At 40.2% G+C, this 16,438-nt stretch overlaps 1 pseudogene; it reads left to right on the top strand.

The window, feature by feature from the left end:
• LOC145982647 (pyrokinin-1 receptor pseudogene) overlaps positions 1 to 16,438 on the top strand; it is a 164,303-nt pseudogene that overhangs the window by 135,489 nt on the left and 12,376 nt on the right.

The following is a 16,438-nucleotide window of genomic DNA, read 5'->3' as shown; positions in this document are numbered from 1 at the left end:
TAGTGTGTGCGCGCGCGTATGTGGCCTAACGTAATGTCTGTGCTCTACACATATGCCAAGACCTCTTCCGAATCAAAAGTAGGCTCTCGAGTCACGTCACCAAAGTAACGGAGTGGAAAAGCGCGATAATTACCAGTCTAAGAGCTCGGGCAATTAGAACCGTTTCCTCAACATCAAAGCGACCCGCGGTGGCAATGCATCAGACAAGCCGCCCGACCAAACAAGATCCCGAAGCCTGAGACGAAACGCCGACACGCACGCCCCTGAATGTTTCATTCGGCGTGTCCAAACGTCGCGTATCACGCATGCGTAAACCTCGACACGACGTCTAAGTCACTCCTGCTTTGAGTAAGTAACCTTCAGGGCTTCATTTGGAGAGAATTCAAGAATCGTGATATTTTTAGCGCTTAGGATCATTACCAAATCGCAGTTTAATCGCAAGAAGGAAATAAATCTGTTTATTTTTTTTCCCAGCTTTGGAGCGGATTATATATTACCAGCAGTCGTATTTTATTATAAAAATTGTTTCTCTGAGCATTTGAAGGCTAACATTTTTCAACCTCCGATAACACTGGTCGACATTTTGAAATAAAAAAGTTAAACCAATAGGTGATTCTGGAAGTATTTTGAATGCTGATCACGTCAAGACTTTACTGTGCCTAAGTTCAATCAACCCACCATATATTATAAGCCTTTTGGAGCAGGCCTCATCTCCAAGAAGCTATCAACTCGGTCAAGCCCCGGCACCTAATGACCTGTTGGGTGAGATGAGTCAATAATTAGGGTGGATAGTTAGTTAGATGAACTAACCGATCTCTAACTATACACTTAAACTTGAATTTAACCTCCATATATTATAACATTGCACTTCGAACATATTTGTGAAAAAAAATTCATGCGGGATTTCGAAAAAAAAAACTTACATAATCAAAGTCATACAATTTCCATGCCAATATGTCATATGAAGATGGAAGACGGATTAAATACTTACAATTCCATATAATTTACAGTTCAAAATCGGGGGATTTGTATTGTAGAAAATTAATATTTTGCCACCATCTAAACAGAGCCATCTATTGGGAAAGTAATGGAACTACACATTTTCTTGTCAAATTAAGGCAGTTATTATATTATATTGCTGTCTTCTGGGGGGGGGGGGTAAACTGGACGTGATGAGGAAAAATTTATTTCATTTTTGGAATCAGAATGCTGAATTTATTCAGAGGCAGCAGTCATCTGCGAGACATCCAAACTCATGTCGACCAGTGTAACCGTTCAGGAACCACGATTTGAATTAGATGGCGATCCAATATCGTCTGCATATTGCTAGAACGCGCTATCACTAGATGTCACCTCGTGTGGTACGTACATGTAACTGCTAACAAGTCACATTGATTACTAAGAGCTCTAAACCTGGCCCTTTTAACCACATATGCAATTCCTCCTAGTTCTAATAGTGCCTATGTGGTTAGGTTAGGAGGGCCAGGTTTAGAGCTTAGCAATCAATTTTCGTGACTGTTAACAGATGGATGTGTCTGGAGACAAACCCTGTTACGTACAGTAGGTTTGAAAAGATGGTTAGAAGAGTAAAGTCAATTATTTTCATTCATTGCATCTCCACCAGACTACTTCAATCTGCTAGCGAGCCTACCCGGAGTGCAAAGCTCCAGCAAGAGGGTTAGCGATAGGTGCTGGCTCGAGATAACGTCATCGGCTCACTAAATGATTGGCGGCTTCGGAAGTTACAACTCGCTACCAAGCTACATATGAACAATAGCCATAAATGTTACTAAAGTAATCTCACTCTCCAGCGAGCCTACCAGCAGCGTTGAGCGTGAGTAAGAAGTTGAGATGACGTCAGAGGCTCTATTGTTAATTGGAGGGTTCGGCAATTGCGATTCGCTCCCAAGCTGCTAACGCAGAACAGCCAATGGTTTTATGAAAATAATCTTACAGTACCTCTTGGTCAGAAGGGACAAATCCTTGGCCTCGTTACATATATTCAGCCTGCTTGCGTTGAAATTAGAACCAAATATACATGAGCAGTTTTGGATTAGAAACGAATAACTTGACTTGAGTGACTCAATAATTATATATTTTTTGTAATGTTAGTTATTAAATGTTAATTAACGATAAATAATTCAAAACTTGCATCTATAATAGTAGTACAATGATATTTTTATGTAACTTTTTTGAGTTGTGATTCAGAAGCAATCCACTAGATGACGCAAGTCTTACAAGTAGTTTCCCATGCAAATGAAATTTGAAAGATAAGACCTACTGCATGAAGATTGACAAGTCACATCCACAACATTATACGTTGTAGACAAAAGGCCATTTTATCTTTCAATTTTTCTTCTTGTGTTTCGATTTTATGTTTCTTAGGCTAATTGCGAAGTTGAATATGAAGAGAAAGTATGTATGTGAATTCATGCTTAGCCCAAAGTGAAATCGGGTGCCTCAATGATTACACATTGCGAATGGAGTCAAGAATATTGAGTGCTAAGAACCAAATACCTGGTACTCCTAACGTAACCACAATATTTATGCGTTATTAGAACCAGGCGTAATTGTAATTGCAATAAATGAACATGTGGTTAGGTAACGAGGGACGGTTAAGGCACTTAGCAATCAGTTTTCATGACTGTTCTCTCTGATGGCGCAGTTGTAGCGTCGCCGTCTTGTATCAAGGGGTCCCGGGTTCCGTACCCGGTTCAGTCCCATAGTGGTTCGGATCCCATTTTAAACTGTAGGTCCAGTCCCGATTAGCCCAGTCAAATTCAATCTTTAGTGGTGAAATAGCAAATCGAACACTCCTCGCGTAACTTCGTACGTGCAACTCATTCAACATACACAGTCCCTAATAGAAATAATTTGACAATATATATATACTTTTTAACGTTTTAACATGTTTTGTATTTTTAAATAATACGAATGTATCAATCAACGAGTCATCCATGAAAAATCGGTATTTTTCTAACACTACAAAATCATTAGTTTCACGCGGCAGATTATAAAAAAGAAGAAAAATAAACTTGTTTTCAAATGTCAACACCAGTGCTGCCACCTATCCAGTGCTTTGACGATAGCTATTTCCTTTGGCACAAGGAACGAAGGAAATGAACCGGCTAAGAATTGATGTGAGGAACGGCAATTCCTGGGAAGTGTGAGGTTTTTTAGGCGTTTTGGAATGTTTCGCCCCCTCTACAAGACGAACTTGGCCAAAAAAGAGTCGCGTAGGAAATCTCTCCACTTCTTCTCTCAAGGGCACGAGCTGGTTTGACGGAAATTATAGGAATGCCGGGAAATGAGATACATCCGTGGAAATGGGGACCAATCATGTCTCGCGTTGAAAGAAACGTTTGCTAAGGGTTCCAGCTCTGTGTATTGGTTCGTCTGCAGCTCTGGCGCCCAATTTTCTTCAAGAAATATGCTTTTCTTTCGTTTTCATTGCAGGAATATGTTTCGATCCAGATTCTGACATTTCACACTATATTTAACTGTAAAAATGGAGAAAGAAACTTCTGGAAATATTGTGACTAAAACCAGATTTTAAGTTCAGGAAATGTTTCATGAATTTGAGATTGCCGACCTTTGTGTCGGAGTGGTTAGCACAGCGCGCTACGAAGCCAGGGATCCCGGGTTCGAATCCCAGCCTTACCGTGAGTGTTCTTTGTGAGAGTCCCTTCATCACTTTCTTCATATCGTCAAGCATCATCATCGTCGCGATCAGTCATAATCTGCAGAAAGGCGGCGTAAAATAACCTGAATCAATCCACCAATCAAAAATTTGAATTAAAGGAGGTTTCCTCTGAATAATTAGAGTTTGTTCCAGTTAGAAATAGAGTACCTTTATTCATGGGTGAAGTTCAGCTTGCTCAATATTTTACCGTTCAAATTTAACAATCTGACCGCTAATTTGCAAAAACGGAGAGCAGCCATTGTTTTCTCGTACTGCAGACTTCTCTTGCTGAGACTAGAGTGATCAATAAGCATGACGTCGATAACGCACTCATCGCACAACGCGATACCAACTTCGTGTTGTGACGTCAGACGCGGAAAGGTCTGTTAGCAAATGTATTATTTATGCTAAGAAAACTAAAGGTACCAAGCCTAACTTAACGACTTAGGCATTTAGCGTAACAATGAAAGCCTTTTCGCGGTGACGTTAGAACGCAAAGGTTGCTCTCCGTTGTGCGATAAGGGAGACCCATGTTCCATTAGCACAGCATTGAGAATGTAAGAAAATAATTCATAACGATCAAGATAAATATATTTTAAAATTTTGAATAATTCAAATTACATTAATTGCGGTTATCTGTGTAACAGCTGTTAACTTTTAAAAACGGTCATTTTAATTATTTTTACGGTATAGTTGGATAGCAACCAAAGTTGACCGTCGTTTCGCCAGTCAACGTTTTGTAGTGTATGCAAGTTGAGTCACTTTTAATGAAAGAAAATTGTTCGGCAGGTTTGGAACTTTTCAATCAGCTCTCGTATATGAACTTGATTATTTTGAGTTATATCAACATCTCTAATAAAAATTACAAGACTTGTTATGAAATATGAAATCGGACAATCGTCGGCGCATAAATCAGTAATTCTTCCATATAGTAGTTACATTTTGGGGTGTTTTTATTTTCGAATATAACTTTTTTTCAAGTGTGGTATCGTGTATAGTTTAGTAATAATTATTTAACAACGGATGAAAATAACAATTCTAGTAATATCTAATACTAGCCAAATGTTTTGCCCTTTAAGTAAAATAACCAAAATTAATAATCCGATCGAAAACAAAAGGAATGTAATAAATATTGTGGTAATTGGTATTATGCCATCTAGGAGTTCCTTGGCGAAGTTTTTCTTCTGTATTAAGCGAAATGTATTTGCTTCATGGAACACCATATTTATGGCCCTTTAAAGTACATAAACTGGAAAGGAGTGTGTTGTCAAGTAGCAGATACTTGGTGTAACAGAACACTCCGTTTCGTGTAAATGCTGATTAGGCGTTATTGAACACCGAATTTGGTATTTTGTTACAACATTGAACGAAATAATAGTTGTTTTTTGGCGGGATAACATATTTTGCTGGTTCGATGTGTTCATACAGAGAATTTATTATTATTATTAAAAGAAAAGGTAAAGTTCCTGTGCCTTCAAGGCACATTTAGGGAATGTGGGGGGGGGCACACATTCTCGATCTCGGACATTTTTGAGGTAATGTGATACCTAAGCACGACGCTCCGGTTGCTTTCCCCCCTCCCAGGGTTGCCCCCGAAGTACCCATTGATTTGAGGCTGGGTGAGTCCCAGAGCGCTTTATGCGAGGACAAGGCCAGAAAAATTCCGACCTTAGATGACGCACCCAGGGAATCAACTCGGATCTCCCGCGTGGCGACTAAACCATAGGGCCTCACCGATGGCGTAGTGGTAACGTTATGGCATTTTAATAAAGGGACTCTGTATTGGATACCCAGTAGAGCCACGTAGTAGCTCGGATCCCACTTTAAACTGTAGGTTCAAATCCGATTAGCCCATTTTGTGCATAAAGTGGACTTATAAACTAGAACACCTTCCATAGGCTACCGAATCGGTTCAATATCATCTCAAACCAAACAGATTCAGTTCATATTCATCTTTTGTCACCAACATAGAAAAAATTGTACGTAAGTAACGCTTTTGTGAAACTGATCCGTTTACCTTGGTACTGTTTTGGCTTGTTTCTGTTTATTTTATGTTATCTTTTTTTGTGTTTTCAATCTTAGTCTGTTCTTTTACTGTTTCTTCTCTCTGGTTTAAAATGGCTTCCGCTGTACTGGAAATTTCAATAAATAAATAAATAAACTACATGAAATTTTGCTAGCGCCATGGGGAAGTTTCAGGTGGGGGCAGTGGTTCCCCGACCCCTCCTTAACGACGTAGAGTCAGATTATTTTCACAACAACTCCAACTGTCCGCGCGAGTCCAGTTAGTGAGCCTACTAACAGTCCAGAGCGCGAGCAACAGGGATAGCGATAGGTGCTGGGTAGAGATGACGCCAGCGGCTCGTTTGTTGATTCGCTGCTCCGGGACTTACGACTCGCTCCAAAGCTACCAATGCAAAACAGCCAGAGATGTTACGAAAGTAATTTCAGTCTACCTGGGTGCAGACCGAAAGGACCTTCGCTAGAATGGCCGATTCGTGCTTACTCTCCCGTGTCGCGAGTTCTCGCGTCTTTCAAGGTGGTCCGCGTGAGTGCGTACCTGGCAACGAGAGAATGAAATACGAGGGAGGATGTTTGAATCCCGGCCAAGAAGCTATTAGCATTCTCTCTCCTGGGAGCTGTCCAAAGAGTACGGGGGAGACGCGTTCGCAAATGACAACAGCCGATCGCAAGCGAAACCCAATTTACAGAATGCTGTACGGTTAGCTCTGGAAGTCGGTCATTAGTCGCAAAGTCAAATTGAGCCTCTACGCTCTGTTGAACATCTTCATTTCCTCAACGGTAATATCTAAATTGAAATTCGCGGCCTTTCTTCAGGAAAGCAGGTCGATGTTTTGAACTGTAAAAACGGTCCAATACCGTCAATATCATCCAACTACCGTACAACAATGACCGTGACCGTTTTTTAAAGTAATAACCAAGGGCGTATCCAGGGGGTGGGTCCAGGGGTTCCGAAACCCCTCCAAATTCCTTTCTTCTTTTTGAAAATACAATGATAGATTCAGCATACTTCCCGATGAGACACTTCATGTGGCAGGTATAGAAATTTCCCTCTGTCAGCACGGTTTGTGGATTCTGAAAATAACGTCCACTAAAGGTATTTTTAAGTTTCACACTGAGCTGAGAACCTAACTTCAGTGAGGTGTTTTGGTACAGTAAGTGAAGTTTGTGTTTCTTTAGAAATAATACATGCAGAGGTGAAATACTCAAATATATTACATTATGCACCAGATAGTAAAAACAAATTATAGTCAGTGTGTGAAAATCAATTTATAGAAAAACATGATTCACTTAATTTTTTGTTAAATTTCGTCAACATTATCAAATAACTTGAGCTGTCCGAGTGAACCATTCCAAGCAAGTGGTCTTCTAGTCGCAGTTGAAAAGGGGACTCTCTTAATCCTACTCTTTGTCTGTGAAAAAGGTTTTCAGTTTTACTTTACGGTTGTCAAAGTATTGAGAGCCCTCATCACAATTTAGGCTCTGCTCTTTCTTACCCAAGGCCAAGAGACGTCACAGAACTGCTTCAGAGACTTCGGGAGATTTCAGATGAAGAGATCAGCAAAATATTTCAAACTGCTTCTGAAACGTGTCAAGGGACATTATATTCTGAAATTGCGATTCCAAGAATAACAAACCACCAAAAAAACGAAACAACTCTCCTCGTACTATTGTAGAAGGGGGGAGGTGCATGCGCCATTGGCCTTGGAGGATTGGCACCCCTGGCTGGACCCCCCTCCAAATTTTCTTTCTGGAAACGCCCCTGGTAATAACGGTCATTGCAGTGACTCTTTCTTATTAATAGAATAGAATTGGCCTTTAATTAAGCAGCGTGTTTCGGCCCCATGAACTGTTCTTTCAACCAACCCTTGTCACAGATACAAAGAGTAAAAAATATTGATTGATTGGTTGGTTGATTGATTGATTGGTAGGTCGATTGGTTGGTTGATTGCTTGATTGATTGATTTGGTGTTTAGGTCTACTTTATGCACAGTAAGGCTAATCGGAACTGTACCTACAGTTTAAAGTGAAATCCGAACCACTCTGTGCCTCCACCGGGTATTGAACTCGGGACCCCTTGATTACAAGGCGACGATGATACCACTGCGCCGTCGCGACGGGGAAACCCTAAGAAAGAAAGAGAAAAACAGAGTGATCATGATAATGCAATATAGACAATACAAGATTATACAATAATAGAAAAATGCATTAATGTAAATGTAATGTAATATACGAGGGCCAGGCCATAACTCATATTTTTCTCTCAAAGTTAAACCGTTAAACGCCGTTAACTACAATATGATCGTATGACTGAGTGGCTAGGGTGGCCTTAGCAACTTAAAAATACATTCTAACAGCATCAAACCTGACCTGCCTAACTTATCCAAGTATGCTTAAAATAGCTTAAGTAAACAAAATTTTACGTGCCTGACCTATTTACATGCTTATTTTTGCTATTATATGCCTACGTAGATAGGTTAGGCACGTCAGGTTTGATGCTGTTAGCATATATCTCACAAGTCGCTAAGTCTGTCACTAGCCGCTTGTGAACATGACACTCGTAGTATGTGGACACGTCACTAGATGGCAGTTTGATGAACGGTTATTGTACAGAGGCAGTGGTATTTCATTGTTGAGTCTACCATCTTGCCACGCCGTGAACAACGTTTGCTTATCAAATAAGCCGTTATTGTGGAAAGAAATGCCAGAGAATGCCACAGGGAGCTGGTGGAAACTGTGGAGAATAGTGTCTTACCGTAGTATACGCCTCTTTTGTTCCTGTAATAGCCATTCCTATGCTTTCACAATCAGTGGCGATTTCTCTGGGTGTGTAAGTCGTGTGTCAACGGCCAAAGGAAAATGAAATAAAGAAGAAAGTATCTGTGCTTTTATAAATTACGATTTTGAGCGTTTTTCTTTAATTGTCAGTTTCGAGCGCCCGGTAGTTTACGAACGCGGCGCAGTGAGCAGTGGTTGTCAGGCAGGCAGATCGGTCCCAGACTGCCAGGACGTTGGAGAGGAAATACAACGTCTTACCACTGCCGAAACATAGGATGACCGCGCATGCGCATCCTGCCACCCACCACCATGGTTAGCTTCTCAAGGCGTTGTATTTGTTCCCAACGCTTTGGCTTTCATTCACCCCGCGTTCCGCGTTGTTTTGCTCGTGATTGTTGTGCATTATTTTTTAAACGTGTGGTGTGAAGTGATGTGATTATTTTAAGAAGGAGAATAGTGAAAGTGTTGTGCAAAACTATTTAAATGATTCCTTTTCTTCGCTTTCGTATTCAGAGAAGAAACAAGTGATTGACAATGGTCGACCATGTCCGAATCTCACGATGTCAACATATGTTAAAGGAAAAGTGGTGCTGGAAAAGGTTTTGAGAGACATTTTCGAAAAGAAGTCTATGAAATTTCAGACTGGCTTTGCGGGTGTGATGTGGTGAATACATTTTACTGTTGAACATGTTTATTATTCTTAGGGGAGTGCGGGATCCCGAAAAGTCGGCACCGGGATCGGGAAAAAAATTTCCTGTCCCGATCCCGACTTTTTCGGGATCCCGAGCAGTCGGGAAATACCGAATGGTCATTGTAAAAAGTTGTTAATTCTCGATGTTTTCGGCATTGCAAATGTCTGGAACTTATCGGAAATTCTTAGTTTTTGTATCAGAAATGCAAAAACAATCACTTAAGGTGAAAATGACGTGTAGAATTCGATTTTTCAAGAGCTTCGGAAAATTTCGAACATTTCCCGTCCCGAATGTCGGGTTTTAAAAATTTTCCCGTCCCGACTTTCGACTAAAAAAGGTGTTTGGAATTATCAAGGGTATGCGGATATGAATCATCTCAATACTGCAGTGAAGAAACGCAGTGAGTCTGAATTGCATCTTTCTAGTTTCTTTAAATTTAGTAGTTTTGTTGCCACCCCTACTAGAATTGACGGTCTTTTGGATACTCAACGAAAATCTGAAACAGAGCTACACAATGAAAAAGTAAAAAAGAACAGGGAAATATTAAAGAGGTTGATTAACGCCGTCTAGTATTTAACAAAGCAAGAACTGCCATTCCGAGGCCATGAGGAAAATGCAGCATCTCTAAATAAGCAATTACATGGAATTCCTTATTCAAGTGTCGAGTTTGATCCCTCATTAAAAGAACATTTATTAAATTCTACAGTTTTTCGCGGTACTTCGGCAGGCATTCAGAATTATTTAATAAATTCAGTTTCGATGTTCTGAGAGATGAAATCTACAATGAAATTCAAAACACAGACTTTGTGGCTATCATTGTCGATGAAACATCAGACATTAGCAATAAATCTCAGGTGTCAACGATGTTACGTTTTTTTTCGGACTCACAGAAAAAAGTCATTGAAAGATTTCTTGGGTTTCATGACATGAGCGCCGATAAAACTGCAGGAGCTCCTTTTAGTCACGTGACTGAATTAATGGATAAATATAAGTGTGGGGATAAATTAATTGCTCAGACATACAATGGATCTTCTGTAATGAGTGGTCAGTTGAATTAACTCCATCGAGAAAGAATTACTTTATAAGCTGAGAGAAGGGGATAAATCCAAATTTTATGAGGCGGTGATCAGGGCATTTCTCTTTAAAGAAAGAAGAATAGAGCTGGAATTCAAGTAACTGTAAGTAATGAGCAGTTGATTTTTCAAAATTTACTTTTTGGAAGGATAAATGAAGGGTAAGGGGAAAAACCGGGAATGTGCATTTTAGCGATTTTTCAATGAACGGGTCATTCTTATGTCCAGGGTGTTTTTTTGTAGGGGTGATGGGAGTTCCACGAACCCCTCTGGTTGCAAACTTCTGCTTTAAAAATTAATTGTATGGCGAAGTATTGAACATTAATTTTCTCGTTTAAACAGTCCTTGCTTGTCCTTACCCTTCAAAAATATTAATATTTTAAGTGAAGTATTTACTTCATTTTAAATAATTTATGTAATTTAATGTTTTTTCTAAATATTTCTAAATTTACACCAAAAATGTTCGTAGAAAATGAGTAATATTAGGTCACAGAAATGAGAGGGGGAGGGGTTAACATTCCTTCTTTGACAACGCCTTAAGTTCAGGGTCAAGAGACGCCACTGTTCACAATTGAAAATAGAAAATGAAGGATCAGTGATCGGTTAGTTCGTATGAACTTTCCAGCCTGATCATTACCAGTGCGTAGTTAGAGATCGGTTAGTTCATTGAACTCTCCAGCCTAAATATTGCCTATTTTTGTGGGAGCAGGAAAAGGTTTATTATCCATTTTGCCTTGACTCATCTCACTGAACAGGTCGCTAGGCTTGCCGCGTGGCTTGCCGCGAGTTGATAGCTTCCTGGAGATGAGGTCTTGCTCGAAAAGGTTTATTATCCATCACAATTGAAAATACACATGTGGTTGGATCCCTTACCTATCCTATACATGATGCATATGATCTCATTGTTCACATATTCCACAATACCAACACTGCCCATTTCATTTGCATATTTCGGATTTTCGTGATGGTCCCGCATTCTCGCAAAAAAAAAAAAAGTTGCCATGACTTATGCCACAATCCTCGTATATATGGTGCACTCAACCTTAATTTGTAATTATTATATATCCATACGTGATAAGATATTCAAAGTTGTTGACCTTCGTGGCGGAGTGGTTGTTAGCACAGCGTGCTACGGTGACAGGGTTCCTTGGTTCGAATCCCTGCCTGAGAGTGGCTGTTCATTGTGAGTGTCCCTTCACCAATTTCATCATGTCATCGTTCATTCCCTTCTTCGCGATGTGCCAAAAGTGGCAGAAAACCTATGTAAAATAAACCAAAACAATTATCACCAATTCTAATCGTCGCGATTAACGAAAAGTGACAGAAAAGAGGCACCAAATAACAAAATTCAAGTAAGTACAGTTTAAAGTGGACTCCGAACCTCCATGCGGCTACACTGGGTTCGAACCCTAGACCTCTTGATTACAAGGTTACGACATTACCACCACTCTATCGGAGAAGCCGATAAAATATTGAACTTTGATATTCAAGAAAAGTTGCTTCCCATTTTGTGAATTCACAACAGACGGTGCAAGATTGTAAGTTTTACGTTAACATCCGACAGTGCATTGCTAAAATTATTAATTATAAATCTTAAAAGAAAAAAAAAGGACGCATAGTCTTAATACATGTTACTCTGGTGGTCGGCATGAAAATATCGAAGGCAGGGATTCCTCACGTATTCACAAAAATAACCACCTCTGCCCAAGTAGGACTCGAGTGGGCTCGGCGAATAGGCACGTCAGAGGGAAAGTGAGTGAATGGAGGGGAAAATGCAGTTGGAGCTACCAGCCATTTGCAGCAGCGCGCACTGTTCTTCTCTACTATTATGCTCCACAGATTCCTAAGACAAGAATTGTTGAAAAATCATATATGGCAGTAGAAAGCTTCCAAATATTTCTGTTACTACTACATTTAATTTTGTGAATATATAAAGATTTCAAGCTTATATTTAACAGCCATAGATGGAAGTTTAAAAAGAAACTACTTATGCGGTCAACAAATAGTTTCAAAAATCTTAAAATAAAATTTAACGGAATATACATAAAGGAACATAAATTGTTTCCTAAAGCATGGAGTAGAAAATGTAGCTTTCGATAAATGTGTTTATGTACATTTATTATATTAAGCTGACTCAAGAAGAATTGTAAGTAACGATTTGCCATATTTACAAGTTTACGCCTTGTAATAAATATGTTTCCTCTGTTAAGGACAATTAAATTCTCTGAATAATTTTCAACACTTAGCAAACTTCGTTACATTTAATTATTTCTGTATATGTTATTTTGTATTTTAAGGTTTTATATGCTAAGGTTCATAGTCCAGAATAGAAATGTCAAAACCAAAAGGACTAGGATTATTCCTACCAGTGATGCAAAGCGTCGATGAAGTGTTGCCTATATTTATTTTGCGTACAAAAATCAGGAAAAAAAATATAAAATTGACATGTTTTAATATTCACGCAGTGGGGGCGATAAGCGCAGCAAGGGGACACTTGTGCCCGCTCTCCTACTACTTTCTGCTCCACACTGTAGCCTCCTAATACTAAGCCTTTTCTACCAAGACAAAGCAAACTGCCATTGCTCCCCCTCCTCCCTCATTGTTAGCATCCAATGCCGCCACTGCCTTCCACCTTCAAAAATGTTGCTAAAGAAAGACATTTGACGCTTGGCCTTGAGCCGCGTCTATTCACGCAATAGGTTCAGGGTAGATGGGTTGATGCTTGACCTTGAGTCGCCTCTACTCGTGCTACAGGTTCAGGGTGGATGAGTAGTCGCTTGACCTTGAGTCGCCTCTACTCGTGCTACAGGTTCAGGGTGGATGAGTAGTCGCTTGACCTTGAGACGCCTCTACTCGTGCTAAGGTTGAGGGTGGATGGGTTGACGCTTGACCTTGAGTTGCCTCTACTCGCTCAACAGGTTCAGAGTGTATGGGTTGACGCTTGACCTTGAGTCGCCTCTACTCGCCCAACAGGTTCAGGGTGAATGGGTTGACGCTTGACCTTGAGTCGCCTCTACTCGCTCAACAGGTTCAGGGTGGATGGGTTGACGCTTGACCTTGAGTCGCTTCTACTAGCTCAACAGGTTCAGGGTGGATGGGTTGACGCTTGACCTTGAGTCGCCTCTACTCGCTCAACAGGTTCAGGGTGAATGGGTTGACGCTTGACCTTGGGTTGCCTGTACTCGCGCAAACGGTACAGTTTAAAACGTCAAAAATTCGGCATATGAAGGACTTTGTATAATTGTGTATAAGTGTTGTATGTTATGTAGTTGCGCTGCTTCATTACACTAAATCGATGTTTATTTTTCTTCCAGTTGCAGTGGTAGTGGCGTTCTTCATCTGCTGGGCACCTTTTCACGCCCAACGCCTTCTTGCCATTTACGGGAAAGGAGACGGAGCTCCATCTAACTTCATGCTCACGATGTACAACACTCTGACCTACATCTCTGGCATTTTTTACTACCTCTCTACTACGGTCAACCCAGTTCTGTACCACATCATGTCCAACAAGTTCAGAGAAGCTTTTAAGGTACGTTTCTATTTCAACCGACGCAATAAAAAAAGGTAAAGTAAAAAAAGGTAAAGTGCTCCCCTGTGCTTAGCACCATGCCATGAAGGCGTATAGGGGGTGTGGGGGTAACGCCCCACACTTTCTTGATCCGGTCGTGAGTGGGGGTGATGTGATCAGCATCACGCCCCTGACCGCCTTTACCCCCCAGGGTTTCCCCCAGGTACCCGTGTCATTCGATGCTGGGTGGGCGCCGGGGCCGCTTCCAACGTTAGAAAAGTTCCCGGATTTGAACCGGCCGGGGATCGAACCCAGGACCTATAAGCATGGTGGTCAGACGTGTTACCGACTGAGCCACCGCGACCACCAACCGACGCAATAGGATATTCAAATTTGTGTTTTAGTATCCTGGTGGTTCTGCCTCCACAATTCACAAGAGTGTGGACGTGTTTGCATCCATGCCATATTTTTCGTGAACTAATGGTGAACGCTGTACATTTTAAATATGTTTACAAATCTCCCGCGAAATTCTCCATCAAAATACGCCAAAGAGCACAGTTCACTAGCACAATATTTTATGCTAAAGGTGTAGAAAGTTTTAAGCGGCACTGGGGCTCACCCAGGATCAAATTAATCGGTACCTGGGGCAACCCTGAAGGGGATGAGATCAAAAATGTGTGGACCCCTAACCTCACATCCCTTAAATGTGCCTCCGTGGCAAGGTGCTATATGCACGGGGAACTTTACCGTTCATTTCTTGGCAGTGTGCTTAATAAAAAAATTTCATCGGTTTTGCTTTCGATTTTATTGGCAATATCTCAAAGCACGAAATAACACTTGCATCAAATATATTCACATTTGAAAGCCGGCGGCGGTAGCGGAGTGGTTATCACACAGTGTGCTACGACGCATGTGGTCCCGGGTTCGAATTCCGGCCTGAGTATGAGTGATCATTGTAAGTGCTCCTTCATCACTTTCATTACATCATCACTCATCCTCAATTTTGCGATTAGCTAGAAGTGGCAGAAAGGCGAAGTAAAATAAACCAAATCAATCAATTAATTCATTTGCTATATGATTAATTCCTCATGCCTGTCAGGTTTGAAAATTTACCATTGTTTGTAGGCATAATTGAGTCTAGTTGGAAATGGGGAGTCTCTGCCCCCTGGGCATAGAAGTCGCCAGAGGGGTCCGACGGGTAGCTAGAGGACCCCTTGAATTCAGTTTAAAATCCCTTTTCACACCCCAATTTTGTCTTAAGAGCAATAATAGCGAGAATAATGAATCAAATACAGGGTGATTATAAAAATGTTAACACTATATGGGAAATAGAAAATATACTACTCACCGTCTACATTTACTTCTTTGATTGAATTATATTGAGCAAATAGACAGTCACACACTAAACATACTGTATAACACACCAAACACGAATGAATTCTTGTCATTGCAGCAAAGTTTCCTCCTTTAAGCAAATCTTCTATTTCCCATATAGTGTTAACATGTTTTTGAATCATCCCATACATATTGCTATAATATGATCTGCTTCTTCAATTTAGGTAGCTGTAGACATGACTTTTTTTTTAAAAAAAAAAAATAGTAATAACCAACAATTCACTTTCAATCAGTAACGGTCAATTTTATTGTCTTTTTCTAAAATCATTAATGTATTTTGTTTATTTATTATAGCTATATTTTTATGGTTTGTTCACAGTGTGTCATCTTTGCAGACCTATGTCATGTCAATTTCACTTTCTTGTACTTAAATATATAGACAAAGTTAGATACATTTAGCTATACTTAATAAAATAACCTACACAAACACCACAACCAGTAAGAATAGAAAAAAAATCACGTTACATAGAAATTTCAGATAAAATTGCAGGCCCAACCAGGACTCGAACCTGTGTTTCTTGCATACCGAGTCCTGGTCGAGCCTGAATTTTTGCTGAAATTTCTACCTAGTACATCTGTGTATCGAGCAGAGGATATTTTTTACGTAGGGTAAAGGGGGGACAGATGGCGCACATTTTCAGTCAACGCAAAAAAAGCTGTTTATTTATCTTTATATTTATTTTCAATGTACTTTACATCATTTATCAGTTCTTGAGGAACAATAAAAATGTATGATGGCTAAGTTCTGTATCACCATCTAGCGACAATATGCGCGCAAAAAATAGTAGCTTTTAGGTGGGACAGATGGCGCAGTGACAATGCGATCTGAATAGAACAGTTTAGCGCCTCACAACTTCTTCTTGGCAGCCCGTGGTTCTATTTTTTTCACTCATCCACACGATCAGGATAAACGGAACAAGTTTCATGGAACCAGCTTTTGTATTTGATGCATTCTATACAGTCTGCTGTGGACATTAACTCTTGTTACAGTTTTGTAGGCACTCGTTCATTCGCGTTGCCGGTAATAGATTCCTTGCGGAGACAGAAACATAAGCGAAGATGAGTTCAATACTGGGTGGAGGCCAGTGATGTGCCGTAGACTATAAGTTTACGTATACATGCGTTGTCTACACGTAATCTACGCGTAGATTACATTGGTTGTAGTTTACATAGACTACGTAGACAATCTAAAGTGCATTAAAATTACTTTTCAAGGGTTTCATGGAAGAAAAGTGACATTTCCAACTGTATTGGTTCCTAACGAAATGAAAAGAATCATATTTTCTCT

The sequence above is a fragment of the Lepisma saccharinum genome, unplaced genomic scaffold (genome assembly GCF_977018435.1).
Source record: "Lepisma saccharinum unplaced genomic scaffold, izLepSacc3.1 HAP1_SCAFFOLD_280, whole genome shotgun sequence".
Taxonomy (NCBI): Eukaryota; Metazoa; Arthropoda; class Insecta; order Zygentoma; family Lepismatidae; genus Lepisma; species Lepisma saccharinum.
This window is presented reverse-complemented; position numbering and strand designations above follow the sequence as displayed.